The 20,048-nt window shown below is 39.1% G+C and overlaps 1 pseudogene; it reads right to left on the bottom strand.

The window, feature by feature from the left end:
• Positions 1-2,276: 2,276 nt before the first annotated feature.
• LOC119800844 lies at positions 2,277-3,217 on the bottom strand (annotated as a pseudogene).
• Between the last annotated feature and the right edge of the window lie 16,831 nt (positions 3,218-20,048).

Below are 20,048 nucleotides of genomic sequence, written 5' to 3' on the forward strand. Positions count from 1 at the left end.
GGAGTCCACTTCCTAAATATAACCCCAGTAGCACAGATACTGAGAGAAACAATTAATAAATGGGCCCTTCTGAAACTAGTTTCAAAGCAAAGGACATGGTTAACTAGACAAAACAGCAGCCTACAGAATGGGAAAAGATCTTCACCAACCCTTCATTGGACATAGGACTGATCTCCAAAATATACAAAGACATCAAGAAATTGGTCAATAAAAGATAAAAAAATCCAATAAAATGGGATACAGACTAAACAGAAAACCCTTAGCAGATGAATCTAAAATGGCTCAAAGACATTTAAGGAAATGTTCAACATTCTTAGTCATCAGAGAAATGCAAATCAAAACAACTCTGAGATTTCATCTTACACCTGTAAGAATGGCCAAGATCAAAAACACTGATGACAACTTATACTGGAGAAAATGTGGGGTAAAGGGAACACTCCTCCATTGCTAGTGGGAGCAAACTCATACAGTTGCTTTGAAAATCAATAGGGAGATTTCTCAGAAAATAAGGAAACAACCTACCTCTAGATCCAGCAACCACTTTTGGGTATGTAACCAAAGAATGCTCAATCATATCATAAAGACATGTGCTCAACTTTGTTCATAGCAGCATTATTTGTCATAGCCAGAACCTGGAAATAACCTTAATCCCTCAACCGAAGAATGGATACAGAAGATGGGGGTACATTTCCACAATGGAGCACTAAATAGACGAAAAAAATAATACCTTGAAATTTGCAGGCAAATGGATGGATCTAGAAAACATTATATCGAGTGTGGTAACCCAGACACAGAAAGACAAATATCATATGTACTCACTCATAAGTGGCTTTTAGACATAAAGCAGAGAAAAACCAGCCTACAATTCACAATTCATGATTGCATAGAACCTAGACAGCAAAGAGGATCCTAAGAGAGACATACATGGATCTAATCTACAGTAGACTAGATGTAGATGGGAAGTAGAAAAAGACAAGTTCTCCTGAGTAAAGTAGGAGCGCGGGTAAAATGGTAGTGGGGAGGAAGTAAGGGGAGTAGAGAAAAATATATAGCTCAATAAAAACAATAAAAAACCCGTGTCTTGAAAAGCAAAATGAAATCATGTGTACAGACAGGCTCACTCATGCCTCTTGAGTGTCATGACATGTGACCAGATGTCAAATGTCAATATCTAGTGTTTGTTATCTTCTGTCTTTTTAGGATTCTGGAATAGAACTCAAGTTGTTTTATTTGATGGCAAGTACTTTACCCACTGAGCCAATTCATCAGTCTAGTTTTGTTATTCTACTAAAACCATCACATCACTCTCAGAACTATGGAACGTTAGGGTGGAGAACATCGAACACACACAGGAATGTGCTAATGTTCCAGGAGCAGCTAATCTCTGTCATGCTATTTGGTGACTATTGGTGCAATAAAGACACACGAGTCTTCTTAGAAAAAACTTGACCAGATGCTGGAAATATCAAAATAAGTTTGATTGTTTGATCCAGTTGGCTGTGGCAAAATGTCTGGCTTTACTATAGGACAGTAGAAATGACAAGGTCTCTCAGATGGCTCAGATATGGTTATTGGCCATGACTTTTCTTGATACTAGAGAGAAACCATGAGAATACTATGTAAATGACATTTTCTTGCCACGAATTTTTATGATTAAAATGACTTTCTTTTCTCTTAGGCTATGGTTGATGGATACATGTATATGACTCCAAACTTACTAATGCTTAGCAGTAATTTCCTTAGAAAGAACTCAGCAGTTTTATATAATTTTTGTTTTTTTTAGAAGGTGCAATCAAACCATTGAACAACTCTACTTTTTCTAAACAGGAACTCCTCACCGGTTCATCTTCACCTGTTCAGAAAAATTGAATAGTCTGTGGTCTAATGTGGTCTTTAGAACACGATGTCATGATACTGGTGACACAAGGGTTTGGGACTCTGGGGTGGGGAATCTTCTCTATGGGCACAGTCCTATGACTTAGCAATCTTTAGTCTTGTACAAAAAGTTTGTTAACTTTATGTATCTTAAAGGCCTGCACACAGGAGAATGAATAATAATCATTGTGTAAAGTGGAAGCTATGACGCTATGGGTCTTAAAGATGTTGTGTTTCCATGGTATCAAATCAATTAGTTTATACGAAATGCCCTATTTCAAAGTAAAACTTCTTCATCCAAAATCCCATGAATTTTGTAGTGCTTCAGCCACGTGCATATTATTATGAACAACAGTGACTATGAGAGGACACATATGCTGAAAATACCAGAGTCTGTGACCTTAGCTACAGATTGTCTTCTTCTGCAACCTCTTCATGGACTCTTTGATTTCCTTGTTCCTCAAACTGTATATCAAAGGGTTCAACATGGGAATCACCACAGTGTAGAAGACAGATGCAAATCTGTCGAAACTGGAGGAGCCACCAGAGCTTGAACTCAAATAGACAAAGATACTGGAGGTGTAGAATAGGGAAACTGCTGTCAGGTGAGAAGTACAGGTGTTTATTGCCTTGAATCGGCCTTTAGATGAAGTGATCTTAAGGATGGACAAGATGATATAGCCATAGGATATCATGATGGCTAGCACATTTACAAACCCAAAGATCATTGTTAATATGGCTGTCAGGACTTGTACGAAGAAAGTGTCTGTACAGGACAGAAGTAGCAACTGTGGCATGTCACAGAAGAAGTGCCTGATGACATTAGGCCCACAGAAGTGGAGATGAAGTAAAGCAAACAGCTGAAGTAAGGAAGCAGTGAGCCCAGACATATAGGAGGCCAGCACCATCAGAACACACAGGTGGGTGACATGATTGATGAATAGAGCATGGGTTACAAATGGCAGCATACCTGTCATAGGCCATGGCTGTCATGAGACAAGACTCACTCAGCCCTATGATGGAAAAGATGAAATTCTGAATAATTGCAGCCCACAAAGCTGATGGCTTGTTTTCCTGGAAAAAGTTCGAGAAGCATTTTTTGGGACTGTGCAACTAATGTAGCAAAAGTCTACGATGGACAGGTTACCAGAGGAAGAAATACATGGGAGTGGTGAAGGTGGGAATCCATTCGTATTAAAACAACCAGGGACAGGTTCCAAGTCACAGTTGTAATGTAGATGAGTAAGAAATGTGACAAAGAGCAGTGTTATGATTCTGGGGAAATCTGAGAATCCCAGCAGGATGAACTGGGAGATCTTGTGCTATTTCCCCTTGCAATCATGGCCTCAACGGTCCTAAGATCAGAAAAGAGACAAGTAAGTACATAGTTGACCAACGTGAAACCAGAGCTTTACTGGTTTGCACATCATCTGTCCTTTTCTCTTATAATCTCTGAGAAAAGAAGTTGCCCCATTTTCCTGTGGAAAGACCCCTGTTTTACTTCTCAAATTGGCCAAGAAGACTCTGAGGAGGCCCTCGGGGAGGTGGGAAAAATATGAAAACAAGCACATTGTGTGGAAACTTTCAAAAGAATTAAAAGGGAAATAAACCAAATAGAACTGGACATGGTTGGGATGCTTTGTCTTCAATCCCAGCCCTGCAAAGTCAAAGGCAGGCAAAGTCTCTGTGAAGTTCTAGGCTAGCTTCCGGGCCAGCCAACACTACGTAGTGAGAGGTTTGGTCTTCAGACAAAAAAAGAAAAGTAATACCCTGCTAACAAAAGGAAGTGAAGTAATTTAGCATATTTAACATAATTTCTAAAAGTATTTTATAAGTAATATTTAAGTCTCCAAACTAGGAAATGTTCTATAACACTATAATTCTGCTCTGTTTTGGTGGAGTGGGACTGTGTATACATTCTCCTCAGCAGCCTTCATAGGCATGTGCTCCAAAGGAGGCAGTAAACTCCAGTGTGTTTTATGTCCCCAGGATTATCTCAATGTTAGTGTAGGTTGCATCTTGAGAAAGGTCCTGAGTTATGGCGAAGAGTTTGGTGTTTACAGTGCTCCTAATGTCCAAACCCTCTAGTAAACTAGCCTAAGTGGCTAAGATACACTTATTTTGGCTTGATCAATTAAAAAATTAATAACAATAAAACCCTCAAACTAAATGTTTGCAGAGACAGTTATGGGTGAGAATGGAGGCCACAGCGCACAACCAGGTGTGTAGGTACTGTTGAGCAGATAATGGTTGTTATCATTGAGCGCTGACAATAAATCACGAGAGACAGCTGCATTTGATAGAAGTGTTGGGATTGATTTTTTTTCTTTTTTGAGAAATTGAGAACTTTCTCATCAACCCTGTGGACAGTGAGGTATATTTGCGTTAGATAGAGGCCTATTGAGACCCTGACCCATAAAAGTGAAACTTCTTTGGGTTATGAAGACATGTGCCCTCTTAATTACTTTTTAAAAATTAGTTTGCTTGGCTTTAGATGAGAAGCGATCACAGGACAGCCAACATCACAATGGGATTGACTTTGATAGAGAGAAAGGTTCAAAGTAAATGCTTCATTTTCAAAATTATAGAGGTATAATTGTTTTATACAATTCTTGAGTTGGGATTCACTAATAGTAGCATTATTGGTAAAAAACCTATTGTTTATATTCCATGCCCTACCTTGAGATGAAAGGGACAGTCAGTGACAGCACACAAAATATTTTCCTTCATCTAATAACTGATGGAACAGATTCAGAGATCCACAGCCAAGCACTAGGCTGAGCTCCGGGAATTCAGTTGTAGAGAGGGAGGAGAGAATACATGAGCAAGGGAGGTCAAGATCATGATGGAGAAATCTTCAGAGACAGCTGAACCAAGCTCATGGAAAATAGTGAACTCTAGACTGACAGCTGCAGAGCCTCCAAGGGACTGAACTAGTTGATCCCTGGCAGTAGGACCAGGATCTGTCCCTGGTGCATGAGCTAACTTGGAGCCCATTCTGTATGGTGGGATGCTATGCAGGGGAAGGGACTTGGTCCTGCCCAGCCTTAATGTGTCTGGCTTTGTGGACTCCCCATACACACTGAGAAGGGTGGATGGGAGGTGAGCTGGTGGGAAGGCAAGGGGAGATGGGAGGATGGGTACGAGGGAAAACTGTGATTGGAATGTAAAATAAAATTTAAAAATTAACATAAAAGATGAATAAAGCACTTGTACTTTCAGATATTAATACTATATGAATACTGATGATTCATCATTCTTAGAATAGCAGGAGTGAATCCAAAGAACAAATACCTTGTTTGGAAATAAATGTCAGTATTGGTAAGATTTTTCTGTGTGCTAATGGTAGTATTTTAAATTAATAGGAGAAAGAAAAACTCTTCTATAAATTTTATGTGAGAACTTACTAGTCCTCACATATTGAACTTACTGAAGGATGAACAGATTCATTTATACAACACTGAAGTAGAAAATACATTTCAGAGTCATAGCAATAAAACAGTCTTAGAGGAAATAGGATTTAAATCTCTTGGCAGGAGAGCTGCTAGCAGCTTACAGCTCCCGAGGGAGGGAGAGTCACTCTTCTATGGGAATTGACCACTGATTTCTTGCTTTCTTGCATCCCAGTGGATGGCCACACATCCACACGCATAGTGCAGCACTAATTGGACTTGGGGGTTGTTAACAGCTAAAACATAAAGGGGGACATGAGGTTGTGAGAGCAATGAGGAGATTCTCTAGGAGAGGTTGAAAGAAGGTAATTGATATAATCAAAGTATATTGTTTAAATATATAAAAAATTAATAAATAAGTAAATATATATTTTTTCTTAAAAACAGTGAATTGGAGCCGGAAATATTGGCACACATCTACAGCCCCAGCACTTGGGAGGCAGAGGCTGGTAAAACTCTATGAGTTTGAAGCCAGCCTGGTCTATTTAGTAAATTCTAGGCAAAGCAGCATTACATAGTGAGACCCTGCCTCAAGAAATATAGTAAATTTGGAAAAAGAAGTTACAACTTAATTTTGAAAATGACAACATAGTAATACTTGAGATATAAAAATTAACCACTGACAAATGCTTGAAGTATTTTGCTTTACAGGAAGAATCAATTCTTATATAATTCTCTCTCCCTCTGTCTCTCTTACACACTCACACACACTACACAATACTCACACACACTCTAAATACACACTCACACGCAGACATACACACACAGTCACACACACTACACAATACTCACACACAGAGACACACACACTCACACACACACACTCTAAATACACACTCACACACAGACATACACACACACTCACACACACACTCTAAATACACACTCACACACAGACATACACACACACACTCACACACACACTCTAAATACACACTCACACACAGGGACATACATACACACACTCACACACACACATTCTAAATACACACTCACACGCAGACACACACACAGTCACACACACACACACACTCACACACACACACTCTAAATACACACTCACACACAGACATACACACACAGTCACACACCACATAAATAATTTACATTAAATGTGGTGGGTAACCTGGATATTTCACTACTACGTGAGAAATGTTATATACACTAATGCTAGCATGATTTAGTAATTACGTCAAACACATTAAGTTCCTCTCTCACTATTGGAGAAATGCTCTGTGTTTCAATGGATGAAAGGACAAGCTAGAAACAAGATTTTGGAGTCTGCAATATCTTAGCAAAGACAGCATTTCATTTTGTGAGACTCACGCCTAGGTATTGGTAGAGGAAAGTGTACCAAGTGTTTTGAAATAAAACTTCTAACAGATATAAGAAAATATGCAAATAAACCCAGTTTGGACATGCTGCCAAGAATGTCCTATTTTGGTTTAATTTTTATTTAGCTTTTAAGAACGTTGGGGGATCTTTCTTTCTTTCTTTCGTTTGTTGAGGTTTTTTTGACATTTTCATTTTTAATGGACAGATAGTTGTACATACTTGTGGGATATAGCATGATGTTTAAGTATATGTCTGCAACATAGTGGCAATTTAGTACATGATGTAATGCAATGATACTTACTCTTAGAGTGATGCTAACACAATTTCTCAGTACATGCTGTATATGAAATTCAATAAAGCCATCTTTTAATCGTGCACTTTCCCAGATTATTACACTCCCCACATCACCAACAGCAAGCGAAACTCCTGATCCAGCAGGTCACTAGAGTTCAGGACTATTTCATGCATTCTGGTGTCAAGGCTGCCAGCCTTGTGGTGTTCATTTTAGTCTGGAGGAGGGGAGGAAGGCTAACTGGTTCTTTTCAGGCTGGTTTTCTTTTTTTACAACATAATTGTAATTACACGTAACTACATGATGTTTTTCATGTAACTATTTAGAAAAACCGGGGAAAGGGAAATATTTCTAAAGATACTCACTCTCTTTGAAGAGGGTTTTGCAGGTGTTTAGCATTTCCCAGATGAGCCAAGCAAGAATCGATTGGTGTAAACACTGGTATAAACACTGGTTGACGATTTCATTTTGTAGGTCTAGTTAATCCAGACCACTGCCAATCTGGCTCTAATGAAAACATAGTCAGGTGGACTGATGCAAAGCTGGGGCTGCTGTTCAATGAGAATTCAAGCAAGGAAACTTCAAAGGGACTACAAGGCCAGTTCTCCCTGCCTGTGCTGGCCATCTCCCATGCGTGTGTTACCTGGGCTTGTGCTTCAGACTCTGGGACTCAGGAACAACAGGAGCTGTCTGGAGTATTCCAACAGGGCTAATGGACTTGCGCATCAGCCTGCCACATAATCACTGATCATTTTTGTCTCTTGCTCCTCAGTCTTCACGAATCAATGCTCTTTGTTTAAATGGAAATGAAATTGCTATGACTTTCAAAGCAAAATCCCCAAGGACAAAAATTAAAAGTGTCCTTTGGGTGGGAGAAATTGGGAAACACAGACAAACACGTTTTGGTCTTAGGAAATTCCCCTGAAACTCAGTAAATTACTGTTTTTGATTAAACTCTCAATTACTGACTTTTACAATAAGTCATGTTTCATATATATATTTTATTCAAATATAGATAGTTATATTATTGTCATTTTATGGGTAAAATACAGGAGGGTAACAAAGTTCAGGGTTATATTTTAATATAAAATATAACTACAATTCAACACTATCACTTACCTTATGGCAATGCCTTGATGTTTCTGAGCATTCTTTTTATACTTCAGAGAATTTAAGTTAAGAGAAAAAGAACCTTGGAAGGTGAGGAAGTGAGGGAGAGTATATATGGGATTTTCTGTCCTGCCAGCCTGCTCCTAAGTAATCACACAGAGACTTATTATAAATTATACATGATGGCCAATAGCTTAGTCATATTACTAACTAGCCCTTAGAAGTTAAATTAGCCCATATATTTTATCTATAATCTGCCATGTGGTGGTACATTTTTTCAGCATGGCATGCTCATCTTCTGCTTCCTCTGCATCTGGCTGGTGACTCCACTTTCCTTCTTCCCAGTATTCTCTCAGACTGCTCTTCCACCTCACCTCTTTCTGCCTAGCCATTGGTCAGTTGGATCTTTATTAAACCAATGAAAGCAAAGTATTTTCACAGTGTACAAAAGAATTATTCCACAGCAGGAGAAGAAAGAAAGAACAGAATGTTTTTCAATAAGTGTTGTCCCAAGGGTCTCATGGGGAGCATCATCTAGTCACTGAGATCCCAGGAGCCATAGTTAATGTCAAAGGTTGAAATTGCCTATTTCTTTACCAAACTTACTTTTCAATGGGCCTATTGTATTCTTAGATAGGTCTTTTGGAGGTACAGAACCATTTTCAATATATTGCAGGAGAGATGGACACCACTGGGGATCCTTTTCAATGTCTCATGGAGAGCAGAGGTGAAAGAGGAAAGCTAATTACAATGAGAACTCACTCATGACATTTGCTCTCTTGTGCCTGGTTGTCATGGAATAAGCTGATCCTGCAGGTTTGAGGGCCCACATTGCCATGTTCCTCTGGGACCCATGCTTCCTTTTCATGATCTAATGATGATCACAGGATTATAACCTCTGGCTGCCCTTAGAGTCATTTAAATTGGAAAGGTCACATGCACAGGTCTAGTACCAAACTCTCAATGTTCAAAGGAAAAACATGAGGCCAAAGTTTTCCACAGTGGGACAGTGGCATGGGAAGTCCTTCTTTATATGTTTTGCTTTTATTGGTTAATGAATAAAGAATCTGCCTTGGCCTGTGATTAAGTAGAGTAGAGCTATGTGGGGAAAACTAAATTGAATGCAGGGAGAAAGAAGGCTGAGTCAGTGAGAAATCACAGAACTGCCAGAGGGGAAAGATGAGCGTTGCCAGTTGGAACATTGCTGGTAGGCCACAAGCCTCGTGGTAAAATATAAAATAATGAAAATGGGTTAATTCTAAATGTAAGAGCTAGCTAACAATATGCTTAAGCTATTGGCCAAACTGTATTGCAAATAATATAGTTTCTGTGCGGTTATTTCTGGGCTGAGCTGCTGGCAACAAACTAGCAGCCTGCTACAACAGGACAGGCAGTTAGTAACACAGACTGATGATAATAATAAATTGGATATGGATACACTTTCTTGCTTACATAAAACTTTCACTTCTGATGCATAGTTTTATTGTACATTTGATCTTCCAGTTCCTGAGAGATTTATGTATTCCCTCAGACAGTGAAACATTCAGGTTGCTTTGTGTTTATCTGTATGTTCCCTTAGTAGTCAAGGAAGCATAAAGGCTTGGCAGAACAATTGGTTTTAGACATTACTCTTGTGTACCTTGGATAGCTCGCACACTTCATTGTATCCTGGCAGATATAACTATATTGATTGTGACAGTTGCCATTATTGTCTGTTTCTAATAAAGTTATAAAAAGTTTGATTGCTCTCAATAAAATGATCACAGCCTCAGAGGTGCTGTGGCCTCTCCAAGAGGCCCAATTTAGTTCTTCATGGCCATGTCTGTGACATTGGCCCTGATAAGGAAACATAAGTGCTTACCATTTGACACTCTAAGTTTCCAAGAAGAAAACCTTTAAGAACAACTCAGCTCCTTGACAACAATTTCTTGGAGTTCCAATAGCGTTTAGGTCTAAAAGGAAGAAGTGCAAGTGAGATTACAGGAGGACTTGACCCTAAGGTGCCCACTCATGCTCGTGTTTGAACACTTACTCCCGAGCTGCTGGAGCTGTTTGGAAGGTTGCGAAATCTTAAGGTCAGGGAGTCTCACTGGCATATGCTGACCACTGTGTGGCAGTTCTTCACAGGTTATATCTGGCCCTTGCCTATCTTCATCTGGCCAGCTCCAAAGCTGGCCAGCCTCTGCCATGTAACCTGTGCTTCATGCACTGTCTGTCATGCCTTCTCCATCAGGATGTGCTGAAGCCGTGATTTAAAGTAAATCTTTCCCTCCTCGAGTTACTGGTGTTAGATACTTGTCACAGGGACAAGAAAAGTAGGGATCACACCATGAATCAAAAGAGCTTCTGCACATAGAAGGAAGTAACAAATGGAAAGGTAAGCTAGACACTGTGGGAGAGGCGCTGTCCCCTTGGTACACCGCAATTCCATTTAAACTCTATATGTGTATCTGTGAAATCTTTATTAAGCTTCTGTGGTAGTAGTTTTCTTTCTTTTTTTTTTCAAATTTAACTTTTTATTGATTCTTTGTGAATTTTACATCATGTATCTCAATCCCACTTTTCTTCCAGTCCCGTCACACATTCATCCTCTACCCTTGTAACCTCCTGGTCCTGAGGACAAAAGAAGATAAAATTTAAAAGAAAATAAAAAGAAGAGAAGAAAAGAAAAAATAAGAAAAAAATCTTGTGGAAGATTTAGTGTGACACAGTGAGTCACACAGTCCTTTAGTCCCTATATTGTTACTTGCAAGTGTTCATTGCAATGAGTTGTTGATCTTGTTTGAGGGCTCTGGTTTCTGCTACATCATCAATAGTGGGCTTTCATTGGGGCTTTTCTAGGATATAATGTAGTTGTCCTGTGTCATGGAGGTACTATAACTTATGGTCTGTAGGACAAACTCCCTCATGTGCTCCAGCAGATCATAGATAGAATGGATAATGGGATGGGCCAATTCATAGCCCTGGTTCTGGGTCTGGGTAGTTGCTGGATTGGTCAACCCACCAGCTTTCCTTTATTCTCAATACCAGGGTGAGCTCTCCATTACAGCCCTGGCTAGCTCACCCTATGTTGTAAAGCAGCAAGGTGAAGGCAGAAGTCACAAAATAATCCCATACCAGCTCAGAATTATGAATAATAAAGGGTCAGTTATTTAAGGGAAACTTACAGATGACTATCCTATATAACAGTCCTCTGCGTGAACAGGAACAGAGTCTAGCAGCTGGAAGCAAGAGCCGGAAGCAAGAAACCAAGTGCATGCTTTACAGCTGCATTTACAGTATAAGAGACCATGCCCAGGTGGGCTGGTATCTTAAATGCTATTGGTTGAAGGAGTGGAAAGTGCTCCCACAGCCCCTCCCCCTATTGTTTAAATAAGAGAGTTCCAAATCCAATACAAAACTATATACAGTAGGAACAGATATCAAGTATAATTAGAATTACAACCAGAATAAACAATATTAAGCAGGGAATATATGCTAAATGTTTTAATAAACATTCTATCCTAAGGAGTCTAAGTCTTGTATAGGAAATAGCTTGGCTAGATCATAAGAGTACAGTAACTATGACTATATAATCTTCAACACCATCAGAGGATTGAGAAGGGAGATAATATTGCTTGAGCATGCAGGAAGTACAACCAAGCAGCTTCCAAACTGAGCAATATATGATGGAGACAATTAGGTACCTGAGCAATCACCCAAAGTCTCATTTGCAATGTTTAAGCAATCAACTATGGCCAAGGCTTGGCATAACTGATAGACCATTTTTAGAGGCAGGAAACTTTTCAGAACCATCTTACCCTGTCTTGGAAAGATTTGACAGTCTTTTTCCTTCTGTCCTGCTTACCCATTTCTGGATACCATGTACTTTGTCAGTGGTTTAGGTATGGGGAGTTCCTTGCCGAAAGGCCAATTGTGCCAAGAAGAAAACAAACTCCAAGTGGAGTATCTTTGGTGCTCAACATTTTCTCAGGAGTAGATTGGTGCTCTCAGGAGCAATCATGTCTCATGTCAACAGAACCCTAAGTTATTTAAATGCCATGTTCTATAGATCCTTGAAGTGGTTGAAGATTACCGATCTAGACAGAATACAATCTCTATGTATCTAAAGAACCTAATTGATCTGACTATAAGTACAACAAACATGAAAACTATTGACCTATAATATTTAATACCTATATAACTTAAAGACTAAAACTTCATGTCAGAATATTAAATAATCTATAAGCAAATATGCATCAAATGAGGACAATGACCTCAAAATGTAAACAATGTATAAGTATCTTGATCAGAGGTAGGAGTAACGTATAAAGCAATATTAAAATATATCCTAAAATTTGAATCAATATACAAAATGTCCTAAACAGAGGTAGAAACATGCATATATACAATCTGACAGAATAACTTTGCATAGTGTATAAATAATGTAAACAAAAATAACAAATATAATTTGAACTTGCATCAATATATAGCAATGTAAATTATTCATAAATAATAGCTCACAAGTATTCAATTTATTGCCCACTATTATTACCCCTCCCTTTTTTTTTTAGAACAAACAGAGTTTTCACCCAACCCTCTATCTACTACATGTAATAATCAACAACTCCTAAATGGTGTTCCCAACCCTGAGGACAAACTTTTTTGGGATAGGGGGCATCATCCTCTAGGACTGCTTCTGACTGTCATGGGGGCAATGTTCTCTTAATGGGATCTTGCAAAAGTAAACTGATGGTTAAGTTTTAAAATTACTATCTAGTATAGTTGCAAGCAATTTCTGAGAAGTTGGTAGGGTTAGTTCTTATTTGGAGTTCTGGCCAGAACATCATGAGAAGGTACACCATTTCAGCAACTGGTACCCCAAAAAACCCAGTCTTATAGTAGTGCTATCAGCATCATGATGTCATCTTAACCAGGCGGAGTTGTTGTTGTGCAGCCCCATCTTCTTTCTGGAAACTTCAAAGATTACTGCAGGCAAATGATCTGTAGCAATCTATTGTTCATCATGGAAAACTTAAACATTATTCATAGAGACATACATTCAATGAAGAATATAACATAGACGAAATAGACATGGAGAAAGTAAAATATTTCCTAAGCCTTCCTTCTGTCCCCTACCAGATGGCTCTCAATATGAGACAGAAACTCTGAATGTACCTTTTAACAACAAGCTTGGATTGAGAGAAGTACATAGCCATTGTTCAACTCCAAAACCAGCTGAGTATATGAATGTATGTGTATGCAGTACCTGACCTCATAATCCATATTCCTTTTCTAGATGATCCTTAGTGGATAGTTATTTTTCCTTCTGTCAACATTCAAACATACAGGGTCTCTGGAATTTTTGAAGATGTGTATTTTCCTGTAAAGTTAAGAGCAGAACCCTGCCCCCATCCTATATGCTTTCCTTACCACCTGTATAGTTGTCATCATTGTGGATGAGCTGACATGTCTCCTTTTCAAGAGGTTTCTCCTTTTCAAAGTGAATCTTTATTAAGCTTGATGGTATCCATAGTTTTTCTTATCCTGTGGAAACAAGAGCAATACCCCTTCCCCAACATAGCATATCTCCTAGTTTTCATTGTGAGGTCAACACATCCTTGAAATACACTGGTTGATTCAATTCAGAAGTTTTTTTGATTATCTAATGCTTCTCTGCTTCTGTTGTTCCTTTCTCATTAGTGTTAAGAAAATCCAAGGTTAGTAAAGCATTATGCAATCTATTTCTGGGGGTATTTTCCATCCCTTTCTGTTTGTTCAGCATATCCTTTTAGAATGATTTGACCTTTCTATAACATGACATGTAGGATTGTTTGGTATACTTGTAATGTGCTTTATCTTGTATTAGGCAAAAACTATTTCATTTTCTTAAGTACATATGCCATACCATTGTCTGTCTTTATTTGTGCAGGAATGCCCATGATGGCCATAACTTCTAATAAATACATTATTACTGAATAAGCCTTTTCTGAGCTCAAGGAGGTTGCCCACTTAAAAACCTGAATATGTGTCTGTGGTATGGTGTACAGATTTTAATTTACCAAATTCTGTAAAGTGGAACACATCCATCTTTCAGATATCATTTCTTTGAGTGCCCCTTTGGGTTACTCCCTGCAGGTAATGGTGTTGGATTATATAAAGGGCAATTAGGACCTCTCTTTATAATCTCCTTAGCTTTGTTGCTATGTAATAGAAAACTCCTTATTTAAAACTTTGCTATTGACATGATTTTTGAAAAAAAAATTTTAATGACTTATTTAACTTTATGTTCATTGGTGTGAAGGTGTCAGATCTCATGGAACTGCATTTTCAGACAGTTGTGAGCTGCCATGTGGGTGCTGGGAATTGAACCTGGGTCCTCTGGAAGAGCAGTCAGTGCTCTTAACCGCTGAGCCGTCTCTCCAGCCCTTGACATGATTTTTTAATGAAATTCTGAGGCCTGCAACATGCTTCCACTCAATAATTGATCAGTTTCTGTATTACCTTTTGCTAGAGGACCTGGCAGATCCATATGGGATCAAATGTGTGTTATGTATATAGCACAAAACCTATTCCTGATTATGTCCTACACCTGCATGAAAAATGAGGTTAATTTCATATCATCTGGTATAAATTCAGTGCTTTAAATATGCAAGATAACTCTTTCTGCATACTGTGAATCAGTAACTATATTGAGAGGTTTTTAAAAAATCCATTAGTACCATAAGAATAGCATATAATTCTGCCTTCTGGACAGAATTATAAGGGCTTTGTTACACATTACTTAATTCTTCTGGTTTGTAACTTGCCTTCCCTGATTTATTTACATCAGTATAAAATGTATGGGCACCAGTTATTGGCATAACACATACAATTTGGGGAAGAATCCAAGAAGTTCTGTTTATGAGGTTAAGTCTATCACTTTTGGGATAATTACTATTAATTTTCCCCCCCAAAATTAGCACAATCCCTTTGCCAGGGTTCATTGTTTTTTTATAACTTTTTTTTATTTCATCAGCAGTAAAAGGCATTTTAATCTCTGCTGGTTATATACCTGCTAATTTACCAAGTTTCAATTTACCTTTTATAATTAATTCAAAGACTTTTTCCACATAAGTTTTTAATTTTTACTTGGTTTATGTGGTAAAAAGACCCATTCTAAGATAATATCATTCTTCTGCAGTAAAATTCCTGTAGGAGAAATTCTGGAAGGCAATATGACTAGAATACAGTTAAGATTTGGATTCACCATATCCACATGTGCCTCCTGAAATAATTTCTCCTCACAACTGACTGTCAATTCCTTTTCACTTCAGCTGTTATTATCTGGGGACTATTTAGGTACTTATCACCAATCTAAAGTTTTATTTAGATGAACTATTAGGTCAGGTGTTATCTGAACAGCCAGTTGTAGACTGGAGATGTCTCCCAATAATCTTTGAAAGTCATTAAGAGTCCACAACTTGTTTCTCTCCTAATTTGGTGCTTTTGTAGTCTAATTTTCTGCAAAACTTAGTCTGTAATCTAAGGTATTAACGAATCTCCTCTTTGAATCTTTTCAGGACAGAATTGTAATCCTCATTTAGGCAAAACTTTTCTCTACTTCTTCAAGCATCTTTCGTGATGTAGGTGTGTCTTCTTATCTATCTGATGATTTCATTGGTTAATTAATAAGAACGACTGCTTGGCCTCATAGGTTAGAACATAGGTGGGTGAAGTAGACAGAACAGGAAGAAGGAAGTGAGGTAGATGGCCCAGACAATTGCCCTGCCTCTGCTCTCTGACCAGTTGTGATGAAAGCCAGCCACCAGGTCAGACATGCTGAATCTTTCCGGGTAAGACACCACTCGTGGGTGTTACAGAAGATTATTAGACATGGGTTAAAGCAAGAGATGTGAGAATTAGCTAATAAGAGTGCTGAAAATAATGGGCCAGGCAGTATTTAAAAATAATACAATTTATGTGTTGTTATTTCTGGGCTAAGTCTAGTCAGCGCAGGGCCAGGAGCAGGGCGGGAACGCAGCCCCAGTTCCTCACTACACTTCTGACGTTTCTGTATTTGAATCAGATAACAAAATGTCATCCATGTAATGTAGATTACAGATTTAGGAAATTGCTTATGTATTATTTCCCCATGGCTGGCTGACAAAGTATTGACACAGGGGTAAGGCTATTTAGCATCGCCTGTGGGAGGATAATCCATTGATATTCTTCCTATTAGGTTGAGAATTATTATAAGTAGGTACAGTGAAGGCAAATTTTCCTCTATCCTTTTCTTGTAAAGGTATAGTGAAGAAACAATCTTTTAAATAAATAACTATGAGGGTCCATCTCTTTGGTAACAGAGAAGGTAGAGAAATTCCAGATTGTAGAGGGCCCATAGGTTGAATAACTTTGTTAATTGATCTAAGATCTGTTACCATTCTCCATTTTCCAGATTTCTTTATAACAACAAATACAGGAGACTTCCAAAGGCTGGTAGATTCTTCAATATGTCAAGCATCTAGTTGCTCTTGTACCAGCTGTTCTAAAGCCTGCAGTTTTTTTTTTAAGCTACAGGCCAATGCTTAACCCATATTGGTTTTAAGTTAACCATTTTATAAAGGCAGGGTCATTAGTACCTCTGAAGTTTTATCAATTGCTTTTTGTTCTTGTACAGCCTGAATGGCTGGTAACCATCATCTATAATATCTTCTAATATTTTCCCAAGAAACATAAGTTTTTGGGGCTGCAGGAATGTTAATCTGGGTATTCCATTGCTGCAATAGGTCACGACCCCCACAAATTCACTGCAATATTAGCTACATATGACCTCAGTCTTCCTCTCTCTTCCTTCTGGCCCTAGGCATTTAAAACTCATTTCATGCTTTTTTACCCCTGAGATAGGGTTCCATTTCCTAGGAACTTAACATTTACCTTTTGAAGAGGCCAATTTGATGCCAAGATTCTGGAGTAACGTAACTTATATTGGCACCTGTGTCTAGTAATCCTTTTCATTATAATTCATAATTTAATGCAAATTATGGATCGTCCCTATGGGTTGAGTTGAGTTGGAGTAGGTGCAATAATTGTTACCTGCCAGTAGGTGTCATGGGCTACCTAAAAAACAACCCAGTGGGGCCTAGTGTGCACTCGTCACACATGGCTGGTCTGATTTTAGAGTGAAATGCTAAAAGATATGCTCAGATTAAAAATAGTTATTTAATAGAAATTACAGACTGTGTGCACCGCATGTGGGCCCTGATTGGTCAGCAGCCGCAGGAGCACAGGAATAACAAGATAAAACAAAGGCACCTGGAAAAGCTTGTGTTCCGTCTGAGTTTCCTTGGAGTGCGGCAGTGGGGCACAGGCACTGGGGAGAAGCATTTGCGGACTTCAAGCCACTCCAAAGAAGTGGTAATGAGAGAAAATATAAAGAACTATGGCTGATCTTTGCAAGAAAAAGTCGCTGGCTCGAGAATTTCTATATCCAAATGAACCACTGGTTCTGCTCACAGGCCACAGCTGAGGTAGTCTGAGGGAGGACTTGCTCCAAGCCAGGCAACGCTCTGAGCCTGGCTAGCTCAGTTGGTAGAGCACGAGAGACTTAATCTTAGGGTCGTGGAATTCAGGCTGCATGTTGGGTGCCAGATGAAGGTAGAAGTCACAAAAATAATCTCACACAGAATTATGAATAATTATTGAAGGAAAAACTTACAGATCACTGTCCCTAGATAACAGTCCTCTGCACAAACAGGAAGAGAATCTATCAGCTGGAAGTGAGAGCCAGAAGCAAGAGAATGAGCACAGGCTTTACACCTGCATTTACAGTATAAGAGACTGTGCCCAAGTGGACTGATATCTTAAATGCTATGGGCTGAAGGAGTGGAGATGTGCTCCCATAGCAGTGAGGGGTTTGCCCGATTCTCCTGTGTTCTCATGTCTTTGGGGTTGGCTTGCCCACAACCCACACGACAGGGCATTTTCTACGGTGTTGCCTAGGCAAGGTGTGTAGGGGCTACTCTGTCCAGTGCTGCATCTGGTGGGAGGCATGGCCACTCTCTCACTCTAGTGAACCTCAGGGATGGTGCTTCTACTATCACAGGCCTCAGGGGGCATGGGGGGTGTGCCAGTGGCCATGCCAGAGGAAGCACAGTGACAATTGAAGTTCAAGATGTCAGTCCACCAGGAGGCACTTACTGATGGTGAATCTCAAGTAGGGGTAAGGGCCCGAGACCACAGACCCATTTGAATGTCTTTGCTTCTGCTGTACCTTTTCATGTTTTCTGCTGCCATTTTTCTCTCTTGTCTGGCATGGTGTGAATGGGTGTAGGGAGATCCCCACTGCCTGGAGTGTAGTGTGTTTATCGTCATGGAAACATTCTGTTTCTACAGGGCATTTTTACCTGTGTATTATTATGAAAATGATTCATTCTAAGCTGTAACTGTCTAATTGATAACAATAGTAATGTTAGTTTATACAGTTTTGATGAATAAAAATAATATAAGGAAATTTTTATAACAGCTGGGGCCTATGAGTTTCACCTAAGGAGCAACATAGATCACAACTCAAGTTAATAATTAAGAAAAAACAATGGAGTCCCAGGAACCAGGGTGGCTTGAATTCCTTTAAAAACTTATGCTGAAAGACTCAGTTTCACAAGTTTCTGTATGCAATCATATTTGAATACAAATATAAATTCAGGTTAGATTAGGTGTTTTGATAATAATTTTAAGATAAAACCCCAGAAAACAATCTAAAGTTCACAAGAACACGTAGTTGAGGTAAAAAAAATTACAAAGCAAGCCCAGTTGTTTCTAACTAATGGACCTTATTGGCTAGGATTGGATGATAACCCAAAGCAATGATTAATTTCTTGTACCCATTTCTGCTTTCATATTCTAAAAAAACAATTGGTGAGTGGGTAATATACCCTAAAAGGTTTAAAGTAGAGCTGACTCATTGTTTTGATGTATAAAAATTTAGGTTTATGATTTCTTTAAGATTCCTTATAAGATTAACCTTTCAAGATAGATAATGAAGTAACTGAGTCTTTCTTCTTGTAATTGCAATATACAGCCTGCCAACAAAAGAAATGGCTGAGAAAAAAATACCCCTGCTTGCTTATAGTCTGTAACAGTTACTTATATGTAATGTATATGGGTTATTGGGTGACATTGCTTTAATCATGTAAGAGAGATGAAAACCATGTTTTTTACCCATATTCATTATAACCATTCACTTGAAAAATAGAATGTAACCACACTGTAATTCTCATATTGCCTGAAATATTTTGGTTGGGGTATATAAGCTGTAGAAAAAAAGTACACCATAAAGAACACAGAAAATGAAGGAAAACCATCAAGAAAGAGTGTGTCTTTCTCCTAGGCACCTCAGATAGAAATGTCTACTATGCCAACTCCATGGATTCCATATAAGCACTGTGCTAATGGAGACTGGTCCCCCAGGCAGCAATGGGAGTTCTTCTCTCCCTTGCCCAGACTACTATATGGCAGATTGGTGTGGCTTGATCTCTCACACCCACATTCTCAGGGATGATTCCCCCACACCTCGGTCAATAGGTCATCTTTACTGTGTGCCCAGTGGAGGTAAAGAACCCACTATCCCTAGTGCTGCATCTGGTGAGAGGCGGGGCAGGTGGGGAAGGAGTGAGAGAAAAGGGCATCTTTCCATCTCCTTCACCACCACATGACAGACAGGGGTGCAAGGACCAAGTGTCCCATTCACATACCTCAGGGCAGGATAACATCTGTCCCCACCAGCAATTGGCACTATTGTAGTAACTACATGAGGTGCAGGGCTCCTCCTCTCCTGAGTGCTGTAGGCAACAAGAGGTGAGGGGCAAAGGGGAGCATTTCTCCCCTACCCACACTACAATAACAGATGAGAAGTATGGATAGCTCTTCTATGCTTGTACCCTCAGGGTTGGTTCCACCAGCACTAGCACCAGAAAGGGTCAGCTCTACTGTGTTGCTGAGGTGAGGTACAGGGCCTGTTTTTTCCT

The sequence above is a fragment of the Arvicola amphibius genome, chromosome 1 (assembly GCF_903992535.2).
Source record: "Arvicola amphibius chromosome 1, mArvAmp1.2, whole genome shotgun sequence".
NCBI lineage: Eukaryota > Metazoa > Chordata > Mammalia > Rodentia > Cricetidae > Arvicola > Arvicola amphibius.